Here is a 22,611-nt window from a genome sequence, read left to right as displayed (position 1 = left end):
AGTCTCATTTCTTTTTTACAAATGAGAAAACCAGAGCTGTCATGACCAGAGTCTCATAGCAAAGACAAGCCTCACAGCAAATTACAAGACAGTAATCCAGATCTCGTGACTGAGTCGTGACATTTTCTGATGTTTTCCTTCTTAATACCATAGGAGGCAGAACAAAAAAGGCAACATTGCCTCCATTTTTGACAATCTTACTGTATAAACTTTTTCCATGCAAAGGATATATCTATACCAACAAATACAGAAAAGGGAAAATATCACATGGACATTTAAAAAAAGCAGGAGTGCAGGCCTATAGTCCTTTTCATCTGGCTTCTCTCTTCATTCTCACTGTCCTTACTTTGGTCCGCCATCTCTGATCTGCACAGTAGCCAAGCTGGTCTCTGCTGTTAGTCTTTCCTCACCATAGTCCAAGATCCAAGTTGCCCAGGGTCACTTTTCTATAAAACAAAATCAATCATGTCCCATCTTGGAAAACTGTGGATTTCTCTATGGATCACATCTGATCTTCATTCCTTACTTTGGCACGTAAAGCTATTTGCATTCGGATCCTAAAGTCTTTTAGTCTTTACAGACTTTATTTATACTTGCCATCAACTCCGTCCTATTTTCCAGAGTGTTCAAGCCATGTTTCTGTAGCACTGGACTTGGTAAGTCCTTTTCATGTCTTTTTTTTTTTTTCTCCTTCCCTGCATTCAAAGTAGAATGGTGTTGCTCTGCCATTCCTCCCTCCCTTTTCTCACTCCCATAAACTTGGTAAACTCCTGCTCATACTTAATACCCAATTCAAATAGTTGTTCTTCTAGAAGCCTTCTCTTATTCACCAAGGAAACTCATTAGCTGTGATTTTGCCCTCTTGTTGTTAGGTGTGTAATATTGCTTTTAAGTAATAAGCTGCAGGGCTCAATCTTACAACCCTGAGATCATGACCTGAGCCCACATCAAGATTTGGAAGCAAAACTGACTGAGCCACCCAGGTGTCTCTTCTGTGCTTTTGCTAGCTATTTTATAGAGATGCTTAGAAAATGCCAGCATTCAAGCATACTTTAGGAAATTTATTGATATTTTGGGTTTACGTTTAATTGGCACTAGTAAATCACTGGTTTATGTTTAGTTGGTTCTTCATTAATGCAGTGCAAGCCTTCAGAACTTTATTTTTGGAGCCCAAGGGAAAGAAATGCTCTTTTCAATGAAATTTGATTGTGTAGAGCAGTGGCCGACAACCTTTTTTCCACAAAGAGGCAGATACTAAATATTTGGGGCTTTGTGGGCCATACCATATATGCTATAATTACTTGAATCTGCTGTTGTAGTGCCACAGTATCCACAATGTATAAATGAATATAAATTAGAATGATTATGTCCCAATAGAACTTTATTTACAAAAACAGATGGTGAGCTGGCTTTGGTCTGCAGGCTGTAGCGTTCCCTGCTTAGTTTACCAACCCTTAGTTTAGAGCAGTGATGTCTAATAGAACTTCATGAACTGATGGAACTGCATCTATGCTCTACAGTATAGTAGCCACTAGCCACATGTGGCTTAAGGAATGTGATTACTATGACTGAAAAGCTGGCTAGTCGCTATGATACTGGACTGGGAAGGCTTAGAATATTTGGAATGCATGGCGCAGCAACACATAATTTTCAAATCTATGAAGTGACTTTTTTTTTTTTTTTAATTTAAGTAATCTCTACACCCAATACGGGGCTCAAGATCTTGGGCTTCATGACCCCAAGATCAAGAGTTGCGTGCTTCACTGACTGAGCCAGCCAGGTGCCCCTGATGTGACCATTTAGTAACAATGGGGTATATGACAGTGTGGACAAATGAAATAGGAAAGCTCATGTCTTTCAAGGTAGAGAAGGGATTTTGAGGCTGAAACAGTTTGATAATGCAAGCCAATACTTCCACTGAAAAACTCAATTTGAATGCAATCGAGAATATTTGTTTTTGAAAAATACTTTGTTAAAAAAAGTATGTGTTCAGTAATTTGTAAGTGCATGTGCATAAAAAGACATAATGAAATACGTAAGCCTTCCCTTTCCCCACCCTTTCTCCTTTCTACAGGCAGCCATACTTGGTTTTCCATTTTAGAGAGATTTTCTTGGGGTGTGTTGTGTTTGATGATAAATAGTTTACATTTCTCTCTATATTTTTAAACAAATATAATTTGAAAGTCTTTATATAAGATAGGCAGAGATGCCTAGTTATTGTTAATAGTTTCATTGTACTCCATTGTATTGACATAAATTACTTAACTGTCCCTCTTAGTTTGGACTTTTAGGCTGTTGCCAATCTTTTGCTAGTACTAATACTGCAATGAATGTCCTAGTAAGTACAGTTTTTGTGTGTATTACTGTAGCTAATTTACTTTTCTGTAAGCTATTTCCCTTTGGAAGTACTGGCTTGAAATGATTTGCTAACATGATGATACATGAGATATAAATCTCTAAAGACTATAGACAAGGATGCTGAGAATAAGGAAAAGAAATGTTTAAGGCTCTAAGAATAATTATTCATAAATATAAATGAGTTCTAAATTATTATTTTGCCATAGGAAGTAGAGGTTACTGTTTTAGTAGCATGGAAAAGGCAAGTCTCCGAGTTCTATGTGCGGAAAAAAGTAGATCTATGGAAAGTTTGTTTTGTTTTGTTTTGCTTTTTTTTTCAATGTAATGGATGTCAATATTGATGAATTAAGGATTTTTACTTTTGTGTACTATATATTTGGACTGAATATGCTGGGAAAAAAATTAACATGTGATGTTAAACTGTGCTTGTTTTGCAAAATGCTCACGTAGCATAGTGAAATGTAGACATTAGTATAGAAGACTTGAAGGCAATATATTACAATTTGAAAATTTCTTGGTGGCAAATTATAAGAGTAAGACTATTTGGTTAATGTGTTTTTTAAAGATCAGCTTGTTTGTTATCTTGTGATGTCGGGATTGTATAATAGTGCTGCTTTTGGATCTCAAAACAAAGGGACAAGATATTTTTTTCCCTAGAGAGCATTTTAATATTTTGAATTATTAACATGACTGTTTCTTTAAAAATAGGTAGCGTTTAAGGTCTAGAACCATGAAGAGGTAGCCGGCAAAGCTATTTGAAGATTTTGTCCATTTATAAATAGCTGATAGTTCAACACTTCCTGTAATAGCCCTTTTGAGCATGCATTGTGCAGGATAAAAGAGAGCCTCAAGAGAGGAGACAGGATGTAATTCAGGATACAAGTGTGCAGCAGTTTTTTTATTGAGGGTTTGAATTCTTATCCAAAAGTAAATGATGGATCAAAGAGAAGTAAAAACCTATAAAGTCCTCAAGTAATTAGTATCCTTATAAAATATCTTAAATTTCTAATATAATGAGTCTTTCTAAAGGAAAAACACATCCTCATAGAGGCTTTAAACTTGTTGTGTGTTCTATCTAAAAATTTTACTTCAGTGAGATTTTGTGGTTGATGATCTCAGTTACCAAGCAGAACATGATTAGGAAATGGATTTAATTTTGTTTTGTACTGTGACCACAGACCAAAATCGTGTCATGGCAAACTTTCGTAAATACTTACATTTGGACAGAAAGGTGAATCCAAGGCTGCTGGAAAAATAAGGTAAAACTTTTGCCTTATAGGTGGTTAGTGTGCCTTACAGGTTAGTTGTGTCTTTCTGTAGGAAAGTTATAATTTATCTTTTTAAAAAAATATTTAATTTATTTATTCATGAGAAATAGAGGCAGAGACACAGGCAGAGGGAGAAGCAAGCTCCCCATGGGGAGCCCAATGTGGGACTCGATCCTGGGACTCCGAGATCACAACCTGAGCCAAAGGCAGATGCTCAACTGCTGAGCCATCCAGGAGTCCCAGTTATAGTTTTTCTTAAGATTGTTAAATAAGCTCATCTATGGAAGTACCAAGTGGTCTGAGCGAAGCATGTTGCTTTTTACAAAAGTTAGTTTCCTTTTTCTCTTTCCCTTTTGCAGTGTGATTATTATAATTGCATTTTAAGAGTGACTTAAACACTGAGTGAATCCTATTGTCTTGGGTTTAGGTGCAAATTAAAAATTTTCCTTTTTTTTTTTCTGGAAAATTATATGTAATTTGACCTTGTGTAGCTTAACTAATTTCTCAGTAATCTTTTGATCCTTATAGTATATTTGTGTCAAAATGGAATTATTTTTATTTTTATGCAATTAAAATTTATCAAATAATATTGTACATGATTAAAAAAACCCCAACAGTACAACTGTATGTAAAATGAAAAGTAAAAGCCTTCCTTCTTATTGTCCACTCTCAAGCTTCCCTCATTTCTCAGAGGTAGCCAGTGTTAGCTGTTTCTAAGTTTTGCTAGTGCTCACCATTATAACTTTAAATAATAAGCATATAACTGTTTCTTTAAAAAATATTTATTTGTTTATTTGAGAGACTATGTATTTGCAAGCATGAGTGAAGGGAGGGGCAGCGGGAGAGGGACAAACAGATACTCTGCTGAGCTCCATCCCAGGACTCTGAGATCATGACCTGATCTGAACGTCAGGTGCTTAACCTACTGAGCCACCCAGGTGCCTCTATAATTCTGTTTCTTGGTTTATCAAATTTCGGTGTTTTTTTTTTTGTTGTTGTTGTTGTTGATTTTCCACCAGAAAAGCTGAGCAATTTTGTGAAATTGCACTACCGCTTGTTTTCCCCTTTCCCATCTCAGTGTTCAAATTTATTACCTTTGGTATTTTAAATTTTTTTTGGGGGGGAATGCTTTTATGACTTTATTTAGATCATAAACTTCTTTTTCTTGATTTGTTAGTTTAGATATTATTTGTGGTCTTCCTGATACGAATATTAAGGAAAGTAATATATTTCTTCTTTTTTTCTCTATCTGCCAATATTTAAAGTATAATTTTTATGCAGCCTGCTTTTTGTCTATAAGTTGATTCTACGAAGGGAACACTGAAAACCTTTTAACAGCCTTAAAATACTATGATTATGAAATATTTATTGTGGGGTGAATTAGTATATTGAGACCCGTGGAGAAGGAAAAGTAATCTTGGGCATAAAATAAGTGGTGCTTAAAACAATCTTTCAGGTATTCAGGCCTAATGGGTCTTATTCTTAAGTTGTTTTGCCCTTTCTTCAAATATTCTGGCTCTTGCTTAGCTAATAATGTTTCTTTACATTTCATGTGATTTTTCTTGGACTTTTTGTTTTGGTTCAGTTGAGTACATCCTTTTGAGAAGCTTTTTCATATAGGATGTGTACATATTCTGAGTTCTTGTGTGTCTGATAATGTGTTTTGTACTCATACTTGATTAATAGTTTGGCTGAATATGGAATTCTATATTAAGAACAATTTTTGTCTCAGAACCCAAAACTATTGCTTCATTTCTTCTGGTATTTCTTGTTGCTCACGGGAGTTTCTTTATTGGAAGCTTGCATTTTCCTTTCTGGAATCTCTTAGGATTTTTCACTTTATCTCGGCATTCTAAAATTTCACCAAAGTCTGTCTAGAAAATATAGTTTTTTAAAAAAATTATATGCCTTTGTTTCTGTGTCTTTAACAAAGTATTTATTTTTTGAATACATAACCAATGCATGTAATTTGAACTTAAAAGGTAAAAAGTGATATTTAGTCTAGTTGCACTCCTCCTGCCTATCCCCTACTCTTTCACTCCCCTTTTCCAATCTTGCCTGTTTCATATGGATCTTTTAGTGGACTTTTTCTTTTATCTTTGATTTAGGGCAATTTTTATTTCCTGTTATTTATTTGATTATTTTTTCTTCTCCCTCTGTTGCCTTTCTTGTTCTCTTCTTCAGATGTGCGTATTAACAAATGTTGACCTTTTAGGCTCTACCTTCTATGTCTCTTAAATCCATTTTCAAAAATTGCAACTCATTTTTCTCTCTACATTCTGAAAGGTTTCCTTTATCCAATCTTTTGGATTACCAATTTGGTCTTTGGTGGGGGGTCGCTATTCTTTTATTCAGTGTGAGCCTGACTGCCCGAGTTTAATAGGGCATTGGTTTAATAAATAAATAAATTCCTTATTAATACTTAGCTCATTTATGGTGTTTCTTAAGTAATTTATGTATGTACCATGTGCTGTTTTTAGCTTTTCCTCGTTAATATTTTTCTTATAATCTGCTAGACCAAGATAATGGAAATATTTTTGTTTTCACATATATATAAATTATGTTGGTTTTATTGTTACTTTAATAGTAAGTTCTCAACAACATTCGTCTATTCACCTATTCAATCATCAACCTATCTCTATCCAAATTTTCATACATCATCCTCTCTCTGCCTGTCTTCTATTATCTCTTTTCATCTGTCTTTTTTTTTTTTTTTAAAGATTTTATTTATTTATTCATGAGAGACCCACAGAGAGAGGCAGAGACATAGGCAGAGGGGGAAGCAGGCTCCCTGTAGGGAGCCGGATGTGGGACTCCATCCCTGGACCCCAGGATACCTGACCCCAGGATCACATCCTGAGCCTAAGGCAGATGCTCAACTGCTGAGCCACTCAGGCGTCGCTCTTTTCATCTGTCTTCATTTTACTGGCTATCCATTCATTTATCCATTGTTTACTATTTTTCATTTGATTCCTTTCCATGAGCCAAGTATTGTGCCATAGGTAATGAGTATGCAGGATAAATGAGATGTAATCTCAGACTGCAAAAACTGAGATTGGAAGTATCACAACAAATTGGTAATTGTGATAGTCTACAGGAAGGAAAGTTGGGTTGAGAAGATTTTTTGAAAAAAAGTATATGCTCTTGTATTATTTGAAAAATACCTGTTCATATTTATTTTACTACATTTATATTACCTATTTAAAAATGATAAAACGTTTAAACTGTAAAGTACGTATAACTTACGAGAAAAAGGCAAAATATCTTTATTTTTAATTTTTGATTTTTAAAAAATTTATTTATTCTTTTTAAGTAGGCTCCATGCTCAATGTGGGGTTCAAACTCACAACCCTGAGATCAAGAATTGCATATTCCACTGACTGAGCCAGCCAGTTGCCCCTTATTTTTTATTAAAATTTTATTATTTATTATTTATTTTTAAAGTAAACCCTACACTCAATGAGGGCTTGAACTCGTGACCCCAAGATCAAGAGTTGCATGCTCTACTGACTGAGCCAGCCAGGCGTAAAAGAGGCAAATATCTTAAAAAAATAAAACAGCTTTTATTATCTTATAAAAATCAACGTGTTAACAAAAACCCAATATGTACTCATTAAAGGAAAGCTAGGAATTATAGAAACATAAAGAAGAAAATATAAATCACATAATAAGACCACTCAAAACCCCGACCACTCAGAGATAAACATTGGTAATATTTTGGCATATTCTTCTGGTCTTTCCTACCCCCTTCAATTGAGACATAATTTACATACATTACTGTATAAGTTTGAGGGGTGTAGCATAGGGGCACCTGGCTGGCTCAGTTGGGAGAGAATTCAACTGTTGATCTTAGGGGGCACCTGGGTGTCTCATTGGTTGAGCGTCTGCCTTTGGCTCAGGTTGTGATCCTGGGGTCCTGGGATTGAGCCCCCCAACCCCCATCAGGCTCTCTGTGAGGAGCCTGCTTCTCCCTTTGCCTGTGTCTCTGCCTCTCTCTCTGTATATCATGAAAAAAAAAACAACTTTTGATCTTGGGGTCATGAGTTTGAGCCCCACATTGGATATAGAGATTACTTAAGTAATAAAAAAAAAAGTGTATAGCATAAGGTATGATTGTATACTTGTTTGATTTACATGTATTGTGAAATGATTTACCACAATAGAATTAGTTAATTCTATCATCTCATAAAGATAAAATAAAAATTTCTCCTTGTGATGAGAGCTCTTAGTATCTATTCTCTTAAGAACTTTCTTGTATATCATATAGTGGTGTTAGCTATGGGCATAGTGTTGTAGGTTATTATAACTGGAAGTTTGTACCTTTTAACCACCTTCCTCCAGTTTCTCCTACCTCCCTCCTGGTGTTTTCAATTGGTTAATTATGTGTCATTATTTTTAATTAAAAGTAAAATTGACAAAACAAAGTTCCCCATTTCAAAGTTAAACATTTCAGTGAGTTTTGGTACATTTGTAGCATGGTGGAACCATTACCACTACTTAGTTTCTTATTAAAGGACTAAGATAGTTCTAGAACATTTTTGTTACAGCAAAAGAAAATCCATACCTGTTAAGCAGTTCATGAGCCTATTTTCCCTCCCCTGGATTCCGGCAAACACTATCTGCTTTCCTATATGGATTTGCCTATTGTGGATATTACATGTAAATAGAATCATAGACTATGTGGCTTCTTGTGGCTGGCTTCTTTCACTTAGCCTAGTATTTTCTTTTTCTTTTTTAAAAAATATTTATCTATTATTTGAGAGAGAGCGCGTGTTGCACGAGCAGGGGGAGGGGCAGGGGGAGAGAATCTCCAGCAGCCTCCCTGCTTAGCCTGTGGCCAGTCACAAGACACAGGGCTCTATCCCACAACCCTGAGATCATGACCTGAATTGAAATCAAGAGTTGGACGCTTAACTGACTGAGCCACCCAGGCCCTTAGCATAATATGTTCAAAGTTCATCTATATTGTGGGGAATTATCAGTACTTCAGTACTTTTTATGGCTTTTAGTACTTTTTAATAGAATGATACACTACTATATGGATGTACCACGTTTTCTTTATCCATTCATCCACTCAGAAATTTGGGTTGTTTCCACTTTTTGGCTATTGTGAGTGATGCTGTTATGAACATTTGTGGACAGGTTTTTTTTTTTTTTTCTTAACATGTTTTCAGTTCTCTTGGAGTGTAATTTCTGGGTCATATGGTAATTCTATATTTAACTTTTTAAGGAACTGCCAAATGTTTTCTACAGTAGCTGTGCCATTTTCTATTCCCATGTACAGTGTATAAGAGTTCTAATTTCTCTACATCATCACCAACACTTGTGGTGTTCTGTTTTTGTTGGTTTGTTTTATTATAGCCTTTCTAGTGGGTATAGAATGGATATCTCCTTCTGGGTTTCTCTCTCCCCACTCCCGGTTTTATTGAGCTTGGATTGACATATAACATTATATTAATATAAGGTGTGCTGCATAATAATTTGATATATGTATACATTGTGAAATGATTATCATAATAAGTTTAGTTAACATCCACTACTTCATAGTTACAAATTTTTTTCTTGTGTTGAAAACTTTTAAGATTTACTCTCTTAGCAGCTTTGAAACATACAATACAGTATTGTTGACTATAGTCATCATGCTGTCCATTATATCCCTACAGCTTATTTTTCCTATAACTGGAAATTTGTACATTTTGAGTACTTTGTACTTTCTACTCTGCCTCTCCATTCCTGTAATCACCAATATGTTCTCTGTTTCTATTTTAGTTTTTAAAGATTCCACATATAAGAGAAATAATAACGTATTTGCCTTTCTCTGACTTATTTTACTTGGCATAATACCCTCAGGTTCTATTTTTATTGTCACACATGGCAGGATTTTCTTTTTGATTGTTGAATAATATTCCATTTTACTCAGATGCCACATTTTCTCTATCCTTTTATCTACCAATGGACACTTAGGTTGTTTGCATGTCTTGGCTTTTGTAAATAATGTTGCAATGAACATGGGACGTATAGATATCTTTTTGAGATAGTGATTCATTTCCTTTGGCTGTATACCAAGAAGTGGAATTGCTGGATCATTTGGTGGTTCCAGTTTTACCTTTTTGAGGAACCTCCATACTGGAATTACTAGATATCTCTTTTGACCTAGAGATGTCATGAACAAGTCAGTAAGATAATAAGATTGTATAAGTTTGGGATCCTCTTACATAAGATATGAAGAATGTTTATCCATATTATTACATTTCTTTTGAAAACCCATTTTATAATGGATGTCTATGTTCTTCTGTCATGTGGATTTGCAATTCTTTAGTTAACCCTTTCTAATTATTGAACATTTAAGTTCTTTCCAGTATTTTGATAATACAAATAACATGAATAGATGTTTTGTATATGAATTTTGGTCCATATATCTGATTCTTTCTTACAATTGTCTTATAAAGAAATTTTCTATGTCAAAGCATATTAGTTTTTAAGGCTCTTAATATGTATATTTCTTAAATGCTTTTCATATGTAGTTTCATTCACCACCACAGATAGTATATATGTGCCCCTCTTATCCTCAGTAACTTTGAGTGTTCTTTTTTCTTTAAATCATTTTAAATCATTTTATTTATTTTTTCATCATGATAAGTGTACTCTTAAATCTCCATCCTCGATTACCTCCATCCTTACACCTACCTCCCCTCTGGTAACCATCAGTTGTTCTCTGTAGTTAAGAATCTGTTTCAGGTCCAAGTCCCTGCTCCGCTGTGTCGGGTATACTTGGACCCAAGCTCGAGCTTGTAAATAAACCCTTGTGTGTTTGAAAAAAAAAAAAAAATCTGTTTCAATAGGTAATGGGGCTTAAGAAGTACACTTGTCCTGTGATGAGCACTGGCTGATTTATGGTATTGTTGGATCACCTCATTGTACACCTGAAACTAATATAATATAACACTATATGTTAACTAACTGGAATTAAAATTAAAACTTTAAAAAACAGTCTGTTTCTTAGTTTGTCTCTCTCTTTTCTTTGCTCATTTGTTTTGTCTTAAATTCCACATATGAGTAAGATCATATGGTATTTGTCTTTCTCTGATTGACTTATTTTGCTTAGCATTATACTCCCTAGCTTTATCCATGCTTTTGCATATGGCAAGAGTTTATTCTTTTTATGGCTGAATGATACTCTATTGTGTGTGTGTATGAATGCATGCCACATCTTCTTAACCCATTTATTTTTTGATGGATGCTTGAGTTGCTTCCGTAGTTTGGCTGTTGTAAATAATGCTGCAATAAACATAGGGTTGCATGTATCCCTTTGAGTTAGTGTTTTTGTATTTTTTGGTTAAGTACACAGTATTGTGAATACTGGATTGTAGGGCGGCTCTACTTTTAATTTTTTGAGGAACCTCCATACTGTCTTACATAGTGGCTTCACCAGTTTTCCTTTCCATTAGCAGTGGAAGAGGGTTCCTTATTCCCCATATCCTCCCCAACACTTGTTACTTGTGTTTTTGTTTTTAGTCAACTGCCAGGTGTGAGGTGTTACCTCATTGTAGTTTTGATTTGCATTTCCCTGCTGATGAGTGAAAATTGAAAATGTTGAAAATTTTTTTGGATGTCTCTTGGCCATCTATGTGTCTTTGTAGAAATGTCTCCTCAGGGATGCCTGGGTGGCTCAGTGGTTAAGCGTCTGCTTTCGGCTCAGGGCGTGATCCTGGGATAGAGTCTCACATCGGGCTCCCCGCAGGGAGCCTGCTTCTCCCTCTGCCTGTGTCTCTGCCTCTCTCTCTGTGTGTCTCTCATGAATAAATAAAATCTTAAAAAAAAAATGTCTCTTCATGTCTTCTGTCCATTTCTTAATTGGAGTATTTGTTTTTTTGGGTATTGAGTTATATCAGTTCTTTATATATTTTGGATACTAAGCCTTTTTTATTAGATATGTCATTTGCAAATATCTTCTTCTATTCAGTAGGTTGTCTTTTAGTTTTGTTGTTTCCTTTGCTGTGTAGAAAATTTTTATTTTGATATTGTCCCAGTATTTATTTTTGCTTTTATTTTCCTTACCTTAGGAGACAGAAAAATGTTGCTGTGACTAATGTCAGAGAAATTACTACCTGTGCTCTTTTTGGGGATTTTTATGGTTTTATATTACACATTTAAATCTTTAATCCATTTGGAGTTTATTTTTGTGTATGGTAGAAGAATGGTTCAGTTTCATTCTTTTGCATTGCTCTTCGATTTTCCCAACACTATTTGTTGAAGAGAATGTCTTTTTCCATTATACAATCCCTCTTTTGTTAAAGATTATTTGTTCTTATTTTTGTAGCTCCTTTAAGTGAAGGTTAGATTGATTATTTGATTTTTCTTGATTTTTGGGGTAGGTCTGTGTTGCTGTAAACTATTCTCTTAGAACCACTTGCTGTATTCCAAAGAGTTTAGACTGTTGTGTTTTCATTTTTATTTCCATATAATTTTTGGTTTCTTGTTTGATTTCTTGGTTGACCCATTCATTGTTTAGTAGCATGTTATTTACCTTCCATGTATCTGTACTCTTTCCAGATTTTTTTCTTGTGGTTGATTTCTAGTGTCATAGCATTATGGTCAGAAAAGATGCATGATATGACTTTGATTTTTAAAAATTCGTTGAGACTTGTTTGGTGGCCTAATATATGATCTATTCCGGAGAATGTTCCATGTGCACTTGAAAAGAATGTGTATTTTGCTGTTTTAGGATGGAATGTTCTGAGTATGTCTGTTAAATCCATCTGGTGCAGTGTGTCATTCAGAGCCACTGTTTCCTTGTACTTGCTTTGGCAGCACATGTGCAAAGCCATTGTTTCCTTGTTGATTTTCTGTTTGGATGACTTGTTAATCAATGTAAATGGAGTGTTAACATCCCCTGCTATTATTGTATTATTATGGATTATTTCCTTTATGTTCGTTATTAACAGTTTTATATATATTTGGTTGCACTCATTTTGGGTGCATAGATTTTTATAGTTGTTATATCCTCTTGTATTATATAGTGTCTTTCTTTGTCTTTTGTTACAGTCTATTTTGTTGGATATTAATTTTGAAATCCTGGCTTTCTTTTGTTATCCACTTGCATGATAAATGTTTCTTGTCTCCTTACTTTGAATCTGCTGGTGTCTTTCAGTCTGAAATGAGTCTCTTGTAGGCAGCATATAAATGAGGCTTGCTGCTTTATCCATTCCCTCACCCTGTGTCTTTTGATTGGAGTGTTTAGTCCATTTACATTCAAAGTAGTTATTGATAGATATGTGTTGCCATTTTATTACCGTTTTGTGGTTGTTTCTATAGAATTTCTCCAGTTCTTTCTTCTCTTGCTCCCTTTCATGTTTGTTGGCTTTCCTTAGTGATAGACTTGAATTCCTTTCTTTTTATTCTTTGCATATCTATTGTTGGTTTTTGATTTATGTTTACCATTAGATTTGTATATAACATCTTCTGCATATAGCAGTCTATATTAAGTTGATGTTTGCTTAAATTTTTTTTTTTTTAATTTTTATTTATTCATGATAGGCACACAGTGAGAGAGAGAGGCAGAGACACAGGCAGAGGGAGAAGCAGGCTCCATGCACCGGGAGCCTGACGTGGGATTCGATCCCGGATCTCCAGGATCGCGCCCTGGGCCAAAGGCAGGCGCCAAACCGCTGCGCCACCCAGGGATCCCGTTGTTTGCTTAAATTTAAACCCATTCTTTACTCTTCTCCCCATCATGATTTAGGTATATGGTGTTGTATTTTATATACTTCTTTTGTTTTTTTAAATAAGCTCTGTGCCTAGCATGGAGCTTGAGTTCATGATCCCAAGATCAAGAGTTGTATGCTCTACTGACTAAGCCAGCCAAGTGTCCCATATGTCCTTTTATTTTATGAATTCTTCCACTAATTTTTATAGAAATATTTATTTTTACTGCTTTTCTGTTTTTTACTCTTCATACTCTTATTTATGGTCGTTCCTTTCCACTCAGAGTCCCTTTTTAATGTTTCTTGTAGGGCTGGTTTAGTGGTCATGAATTTTTCTTTAGCTTTTGTTTGTTTGAGAAACTCTTTATCTCTCTTTCTATTCTGAATGATATCCTTGGTGGATAGTATTCTTGGCTGCAGATTTTTCTCTTTTAGGACTTTGAATGTATCATGCCATTCTCTTTGGGCCTACAAAGTTCCTGCTGAAAAATCTGCTGATTGCTTTATGTGGTTTCCCTTTTATGTAACTGTCTTCTTACCTCTTGCTGTTTTTTTTTTAAAGATTTATTTATGTATTTGAGAGACAGAGAAAGAGAGAGAGAGAGAGCACGAGCATGGGGGGGAGAGGCAGAGGGAGTCCCAAGGAGATGAACACAGAGCCCAATGTGGGCCTTGATCTCATGATCTAAGATTACTACCCTACCCAAAAGCAAGAGTCAGATGCTCAAGCTACTGTGCCACCCAGGCACCCCTTTCTCTTTCTGCTTTAAAAATTTTTTCTCTATTGCTTTTATTTTTTTATTTTTTTATTTTTTTTTGCCATTTTAATTACCATATGTCTTGGTGTGGACTTCCTTGGGTTGAATTTTTGGGTGATCTCTGTGCCCCCTACATCTGGATGGATATCGTTTCTTTCTTAGGGAAGTTTTGAGCTATTATTTCTTCAAATAAATTTTCTGCCCCCTTTTCCTTTTCTTCTGAGATTCCAATAATGCAAATGTTATGTTTGATGGAGTCACTGAGTTCCTTAAGACTGTTATTAATTTGCATAATTTTCTTTCTTGTCCTTTGTTCAGCGTGTTTACTTTCCATTACTCTGTCTTCCAGGTTGTTAATTTGTTCCTCTGGTTCATCTAGCCTGCTATTCCCTCAAGTGCATTTTTAAATTCATTTATTGTGTTCTTCTCTGTGATTGGTTCTTTTTTATCTCTGTAAAAGGATCTTACTGATGTCCTCCACTCTACACACACAGGTCCAGTGTGTATGATTGTTACTTTAAATTTTCTATCAGACATATTACTACATCTGTTACTTTAGTCTCTTGTGGTTTGGTTTGGTTCTTTCATTTGGGACATATTTTTCTGTCTCCTCATTTTGTCTGACTTTCTGTGCCTGTTTCTCCGTGTTAGGAAAGTTACCTACTTTTCTTGCTTTTAACAATAATAGCCTTATGAAGAAGAGGTCCTATAGTACCCTGTAGTGCATTGTCCCCTGTTCCCCAGGGCCTGGTGCTTCAGGGAGTGTGTCCTATATGTGTTGCATGTGCTTTGCTCTTGAGTCTTGGACTCTTTTTCCTTCAGTTCAGTTGTCTGCAGAGACTCTCTTTGTTTATTGAGGGCAGTGTTTGCCCCAGCATGAGTGGGGCACGTTTTAACAAGGTATGTGGTAGTGTACTGGTAAGAGGATACCTGCCCCCACCAGAACTGAGGTCCCACAATGGGCGGTGGTCAGGAGGATGGTGTTGGCAGAATTTGTGCTGGTTTTCTGGGGAAGGGGCCCACAGCACTAGGAGTAAGGGGAGCCTGTCTGAAAAGGGTGGATCTGCTAAAGTGTAGGGGACCAGCACTTGGTGTAAGCAAGTAAAGCAGTGAATTTATTATGCTGGTTCCCACGCCTGGCTTTTTATGCTAGGGGGTGAGGGAGAGTAATGACACCTGCCAGCTCCTTTGTCCCTGTAGGGGACTCCCTGTGATCCCTATCTCTCCAGGCCATGTTATGAGATGAGAAAATCACTGTGTCTCCTGTCTGCCCCTGAAAGTTTTCAAATTGCCGGTTCTATACTTTATCTGCATGAGTTGTTTGCTCTTTATGGGTGGAGACTCTGCTTCCTAATATCCTTCAGGCTCTGACAAGTGGAGTCCACAGATTTTAAAATTCCAGGCTTTAAGTTCTTCTGGTTGTAAGAACTAATAAATTTTGGCCCCTCTTGCTTTCAGAGGCAAATACGGGGATTTGTCATCGTCATTAGTGTGAAAGTCTGTTTTTTGCCCTTCTCCATGCCCACCAGCTCCCTTCTCACCAAAGATGACCAAGGTTTGTTTGCTCCCAGACTGTCTTTGTCCTTCTTATGTTCTTTGATGTGGCCTCTTCCTTAACTTTAGTTGTGGAGTTTGTTCTGCCAAACTCCCTAACTTTAGTTGTTCTGTTTTCTGGGCTGTTTAAACTGATGTCAGTGTTATCTAGTTGTATCTGTGAGACTAGGGGAGCTTAGAGTCCTTCTACTTCACCATCCCACCCAGCTCAAATACTTTCATGCTTTGAATGTCCTTTATCACAATTTGACAGGTGTAATTATTTCTGTCTTAGCCTGATAGGAATTAAAGCTATTTTCTCTGTACTTTTCCTGAAGCTCAGATAAAAGTCTGGTGAGCTTTATAGTTTACAGCTCTCATCAGCTTCTTAGGTATTGTAGCTCATAGTTGAGATAATTCTATCTGTGTCATAGTGTTCGCCCAGTTTATAGTTAATAAGTGTTTTTGGCTTATGAAAAAGAAGCATTTTTTTCATCGGAAAACTGTGTATTTATGTAATCTTAGCATCCACATTTTTCCTACTTGTGTGTTGAAGAAAATTACATGTTGTGTTTTACATATAGAAATTGTCAAAAGTGGAGCGCCTGTCAAAAGTGGGGTGCCTGGTGGCTCAGTTCGTTAAGTCCCTGCCTTTGGCTCAGGTCATGATCCCCAGGTCCTGTGGTTGAGCCCCACTTTGGGCTCCCTGCTCAGCTTCTCTCTCTCCCTCTGTTGCTCCCCCGGCTTGTGACCTCCCTCTCTCTCTTTACTGAATGATTGAATAAAATCTTAAAAAATAAATAAATAAATTGTTAAAAGCATTAAAAAAACAACTACTGGAAAGAGGAGCAGATCTAGCTGTCCTTTAAATTCTGGAAAGAACACATGCTACGGTGTGTTTTTGTGTCATTGTAATTTCATGTAACAGAAAAACCAATCAATAATGGACTTAAACAAGTAAGGGGTTTATTTTCCTCTTGTATCAAAAAGTCCAGAGTTGGAGAGTGCTGTGCTGGTATAGCTAGACAAGAAATATTACCAGAGATCCACCTCCTTCCCTCTGTTTTGTGGTTTTTGTATACATGGTCAGATGATTATTGCATCTTCAGGTATTGATTCCAGGTTTGAGGCAGGAAGCAGAGGAAGAGGTAAAGGCTGAAAGTCAAAAAGGGCTGTGCCAACTAAGTGGTAAGCAAGTGCCTTCTCTGGCATAGAGGAAGGCAAAGGAAAAGCAGACTGTGAATGGCTTTTGGGAACCTAGTTAATAATAATCTGTGACACATTGTGGAACAGAGTTCCCTTTGAGGTGGTGAAAGAGAAAGAAACATTTGAATGAATTTTAAGCTGTTAAGAAAACAAAATTCAACTAAATAAATTTTGAAGATCCTATAGGCTCTATTCAACCACTCACGAATGGGGCTGCATCTAGTCCAGTGGGTAGAAAGGAGGTCTAGGGAGCTGTACAAAATGAAAGACTTAAAGGTTGAATGGAGAGGGAACAAGAAAGTTACAGTAGACGAAAGAGCGGATTGGTTTTGGCCAGGCTACTTTCCGTTAGGGCATGGCAGGGGTCTATCAGGCACATTATCTCCAACTAGTGCTGATAAGGAGATTCTTGATTTGCTTAAGTTTCCATTTCTGGGAGAGCCTAAACTAATGAGATAGAGCTAGGTTGGGTGATACGTGACTTAGCTTAAGTGATTCCATTTTGGGCCTGTTAATCTTGTTTTTAACAAAGCTTAGCTATTACTCATGTGCTTAATAATAAATACAATTTGTGAACCATCACTGTCTCCCATATTATATAAGATTTTCCATAATTAACCAAAACAAATTTTGTAGACCCTCAAGTCCATAAAAGGCTTAAAATTTAGGTGGATAAAGATGGGCTTTTAAGTAGAGCCATAGGACATTATGGGAATGCTTATCTTTTTATACATATGGTAGGTACACACAGTAGAGAAATTTGGTATAAAAGAGAACAGAATATAGTCATATTAAACTTTACATGTGATGGTTGCTCTAGGCCAACTAACTAAGCTTCTTTGTTTTCTTTATTGGGGTTATAAATTCAATACTTTTATCAGAAAAACATTTTCCATTACAAAAGCATTTGAATAAACAAAGTACTTTTGGGTACAAATGATTTAAATAAAGCTTATTCCTTCTTAAAGAACTACTTGAATGTTCTTTCTCCGGAGAGGTTTTTACTGCTGATTCTCAATAAATATACGTATAAATGAAAAGCACAACTGTCGTGTTAGGAAGCCTTGGACCTGGAACCCTTCAAATCTGAGCTAGTACTCTTTAGCTTTGGGATTTTAGTAATAGCTCTGAACCTTAAATTCCCCACCTATTATAATTTGTAGGATGATAAATTACTATCTCATGCTGTTGTTGGAAGAGTAATTAAATCATAATGTACAAAAAATTCCCCAGCAAAGTATTGGTTTTGTATTTTCCAAATATATTAAGGGGGTTTCCATGATAAATTTCCCTGAAGATTAAATTAGCAAATAAGGGTAGGCACTAAGTAAAAATTATAGTCACCTTAGTTTTGAGAATAAGGATTAATCTTGTTAGGTTCAGTAGGAAGCTAGAATTTTTTCTCCATTTACAATGAATTGTTATAAGAAACTATCCTGGGAAAGAAAAATGGGTTCTGTGATGGGCTATTATACCTTAAGCCTTCAGAATAAAACAGATGAAAGAGGAGAACCTTATTTTATATTAAATTAACATTTTTTATTTTTATTATTTTTTAAAGATTTTATTTATTTGAAAGAGAGAGCACTAGTAGGAGGGGTAGAGGGAGAGGGCAAGCCGACTCCATGCTGAGTGTTGAGCTTGATGTAGGGCTTGATCCCACAACCCTGAGGTCATGGCCTGAGCTGAAATCAAGAGTCAGATGCTCAACTGACTGAGCCATTCAGGTGCCCCACATTAAAATTTTTTTTTTATTAGAAATAGAATGTTTAAGAAAAATTAGGAAGATAAGCACACACACACACACACACACACACGAGTTGTAACTATGAGATGATAGATGTGTTAACTAACTTTACCATGGCAATCATTTCCCAATATGTACAGAAATCATCACATTGCATATTTTAAACCTATACAGTGTTACATGTCAATTATGTCTAAAAGCTGAAAAAAATTTAGATAAGCAAAAATAAGTAAAATAATTCATAGGTGAACACTATGAATGGTATGGTATACATTTTCCTAGGCAATATATGCTTTTATTTTCTTAAGAATGTGTTTGTATTCTATACAAGTTTTGGTAACCTGAATTTTCCATTTAAAAAAATATATATATATAATGGATATTTTCCCATTTCATTTAATGTTCTTTTCCAGCAGTGTTTTTTTTAATTAAAAAAAATTTTAAAAATAATTAATTAATTAATGAGAGAGAGAGAGAGAGAACAAGCAGGGGGAGCAGCAGAGGGAAAGGGAGAAGCTGCTCAGCAGGGAGCCTGACTTGAAGCTCAATCCCAGGACCCTGGGATCATGACCTGAGCTGAAGGCAGTTAAGACTGAGCCACCCGGGCACCCCAGCAGTGGTTTTCTTGTAAAGAATATCTGTACCATTCACATATACAACCTTCCACCAATAATATTGTTAATTAAATGCAGTTATCCTTGAGGGTATGGATAAGAGTCTGCTTTCTCATCTTCCTTCCCCAGAAAAATCACTGTCTTTATTTTTAGGGACCATACTCTATTGTATGGGTGTACCATTGTTTGTTTACTGACTTATTTTGTTGACTGGTGGTTATGTTGTTTATAACATTTTATTGTTACAAACAGCACTGTGATCAATGGATATTTAGTTAAAATTTGGGTTTTCTGAGAGGGAATTTCTTATTTATTTATTTATTTATTTATTTATTTATTTATTTAATTTAATTTATGTTAGTCACAGAGAGGGAGAGAGAGAGAGGCAGAGACACAGGCAGAGGGAGAAGCAGGCTCCATGCACCGGGAGCCCGACGTGGGATTCGATCCCGGGTCTCCAGGATCGCGCCCTGGGCCAAAGGCAGGCGCCAAACCGCTGCGCCACCCAGGGATCCCCTGAGAGGGAATTTCTAAAGTGGAAAAAGCAAAAAGAGAATACATAAATCAAAATGTGCTTAACTATTTGACTTTAAAATGTTGGAGATCACCATCAGGAAGCTTTAAAGTGAACTGATATTTCCTTAGTGTTACCATATTGATCTGAATAAAGTAGAGGTTTTGAGAACTTACATAATTTAATCAAAAGCTTAAAATATTTCTTCCTGGGTCACTTGGGTGGCTCAGTTGGTTGAGTGACTGACACTTGAACTTTCAGCTCAGGTCATGATCCCTGGGTTGTGGGATCCTGCTTTGGCTCCACACTCTGCATGGACTCTGCTTGGGATTCTTTCCCTCTACCTCTCCTCCCCTACTGCTCTCATGTGTGGGTGTATGTGTGTGTGTGGGTGTGTGTGTGTTCTCTCTCGAAATAAATAAAACCTTAAGAAAAAAATTTCTTCCTGGATGTACTTATAGGTAGCAATAAAAACACAACATAAGCTTTTAGAACTTCATGGAGTCTTAGATCTTGTTCAAACCACTTGCCTTAAAAGAAGTCCAGAAATATTAATGCCTCCCTTAAGATCACATGGTATGTTTCAGTGTCTGGTATATTTCTGTTGTTTTCTAATTCCTACCCCAACATTCTTATCTAAGAAGTGTAATATAAAGATAATAAGAACTGTTTGCCTATGGAACATCTGTAATCTTTAATGAAGAGACTGATGAAGACAATTATCATTTTTTGAGATGTAATTTCTATAAACTTTCTACGATACTGATTGATTTATAAGTACTGTCATTTTCATCCATGGAATATTTTTTAGGCCTACCTTGGCAGAAGCTTTTTTTTGGAACAATTTAGTGGTTTTAGTATATTCACAGAGTTGTGTAACCATTACCACTATCTAATTTTAGAATATTTCATCATTCCAAAAGAAACCCTGTACCCATTAGCAGTCTCTCCCTATTTCTCCATTCTCCCAGCTCCTGGCAACACTATTCTACTTTCTGTCTCTATGGGTTTGTCTATTCTGGACGTTTTGTATAAATGAAACCCTACTAAATGTGGTTTGTATCTGGCTTCTTGCACTTACCATAGTATTTTCAAAGTTCATGCTGTATGATGTATGAATATAGTTGACCCTTGAACAGTGCTATTTATGCAGTTGAAACCCTCATGCAGTTGAAAATCCGCATAAAACTTTTGATTCCTCCAAGATTAACCACTAATAGCCTACTATTGACCGGTAGGTGTACTCATAACATAAACGGTTGATTAGCACATATTTTGTATGTCTTATATACAATATTCTTATAATAAAGTAAGGTAGAGAAAAGATATTATTAAAGAATACCATAAAGAAAATACATTTTCAGTACTATACAGCTATTCATTGAAACAAATCTGTATATAAATGGACTTATGTCGTTCAAGCTTGTGTTCAAGGTCAACTGCACATCATTTATTTTATCTATTTTTATTTTTCATTTAATTCAAAAAGATTTATTTATTTAGAGAGTGAGGAGGGGCAGAAGGAGAGAGAGAGACTCAAGCACACTCTGCACTGAGCACAGAGCATGATGTGGGGCTAGATCTCACGACCTTAAGATCATGACCTGAGCTGAAGCCAGGAGTTGGATGCTTAACTGACTGAGCCACCCAGTTGCCTCTTCCCCCTTTTTAAAATTTATTAATTAAAGTAACCTCTATACCCAATGTGGGGCTCAAATTCATACCCTGAGATCAAGAGTTGCCTGCTCTTCTGCCTGAGCCAGCCAGCTACCCTTGTTTTTTCATTTTTAAAAAAAACATTTATTATTATTAGAGAGAGAGAGAGAATGGCAGACATTGAGCATAAAAGAGTGTGAGTGGGCAAGGGGTAGAGGGAGAGGAAGAGAAAATCTCCAGCAGACTCCCCACTGAGCACAAAGCTCCATGTGGGGCTCAGTCTTAGGACCCTGAGATCATGATCTGAGCTGAAATCAAGGGTTGGATGCTTAACCAACTGAGCCACTCTGGTGCCCCTTGTCTGTCTTTTTGATTTTAGCTATCTTGGTGTGAACTCACATTTCCTTATGGTGTTTTTTTTTTTTTTTTTTAAAGTATGGAATGCTTTATAAATTTGCATGTCATTCTTGTGCAGGGGCCATGCTAATCTCTGTATTGTTCCAATTTTAGTATATGTGTTGCTGAAGCAAGCACTTCATTGTGATTTTGATTTGTATTTTCCTAATAACTAAAATGTTGAACATCTTCTTCTGTGCATTTTGGCCATTTGTGTATGTTCTTTGGAGAAATGTGTATTCAAGTCCTTTGCCCATATTTTCATTGAGTTTTCGTTTTATTCTTTTTTGTTATTGTTGTTGGGTTGTAAGAGTTCTTTATATATTCTGGATACTGCGCTCTTAGGTGACTTATGATTTGTAAATATTTTCTCTCATTTTGTGGATCACCTTTTCACTTTCTTGGTGGTATCCTTTGAAGCATAAAAGTTTTTAATTTTTGATGAGTCCAATTTATGTCTTTTGTTGTTGTTTCTTACAGTAGGAAATTGCTGCTTGATCTAAAGTTGCAAAGATTTACTCCATAGTTCTCTTCTACAAGTTTTGTAGTTTCAGCTCTTACATTTAGGTGTGGGAGTGTTTTCTTTTCTTCAGTAAAGGGGACATGTGACAAGGCTCCAGCCTTTTAAGACTTTTAGGGTATTTGCCTGAATTAGACATATATGGCATAACTAGTAGTACCATTCACTCATTTATTTGACACTGACTGAATAACCCTATGTAGGAATTAGTAATGTAAGAATACAAGACATAGTTCTTTTCCTTATAATCTAGAGAAAAAATAAAATAGATTACAGTACAGGGCTATGAATTATTGTATATAGGTATGCATAGAATGCTGTTGGGGTAGCTAGGAGG

At 36.0% G+C, this 22,611-nt stretch overlaps 1 protein-coding gene and 1 non-coding gene across 11 annotated transcripts in view; one reads left to right on the top strand and one right to left on the bottom strand.

The window, feature by feature from the left end:
- Positions 1-22,611, top strand: part of CDK19 (cyclin dependent kinase 19) — a 158,262-nt gene that overhangs the window by 4,158 nt on the left and 131,493 nt on the right. The gene's annotated exons all lie outside the window — the stretch shown is intronic.
- LOC112658765 (U6 spliceosomal RNA) lies at positions 21,789-21,892 on the bottom strand. The gene has a single exon (XR_003135944.1). It is a non-coding gene; the product is annotated as a U6 spliceosomal RNA (small nuclear RNA).

The sequence above is a fragment of the Canis lupus genome, chromosome 12, assembly GCF_003254725.2.
Source record: "Canis lupus dingo isolate Sandy chromosome 12, ASM325472v2, whole genome shotgun sequence".
NCBI classification, from domain to species: Eukaryota; Metazoa; Chordata; class Mammalia; order Carnivora; family Canidae; genus Canis; species Canis lupus.
Note: the sequence above shows the minus strand (reverse complement) of the source record. Positions and strands in the feature narration are given on the sequence as shown.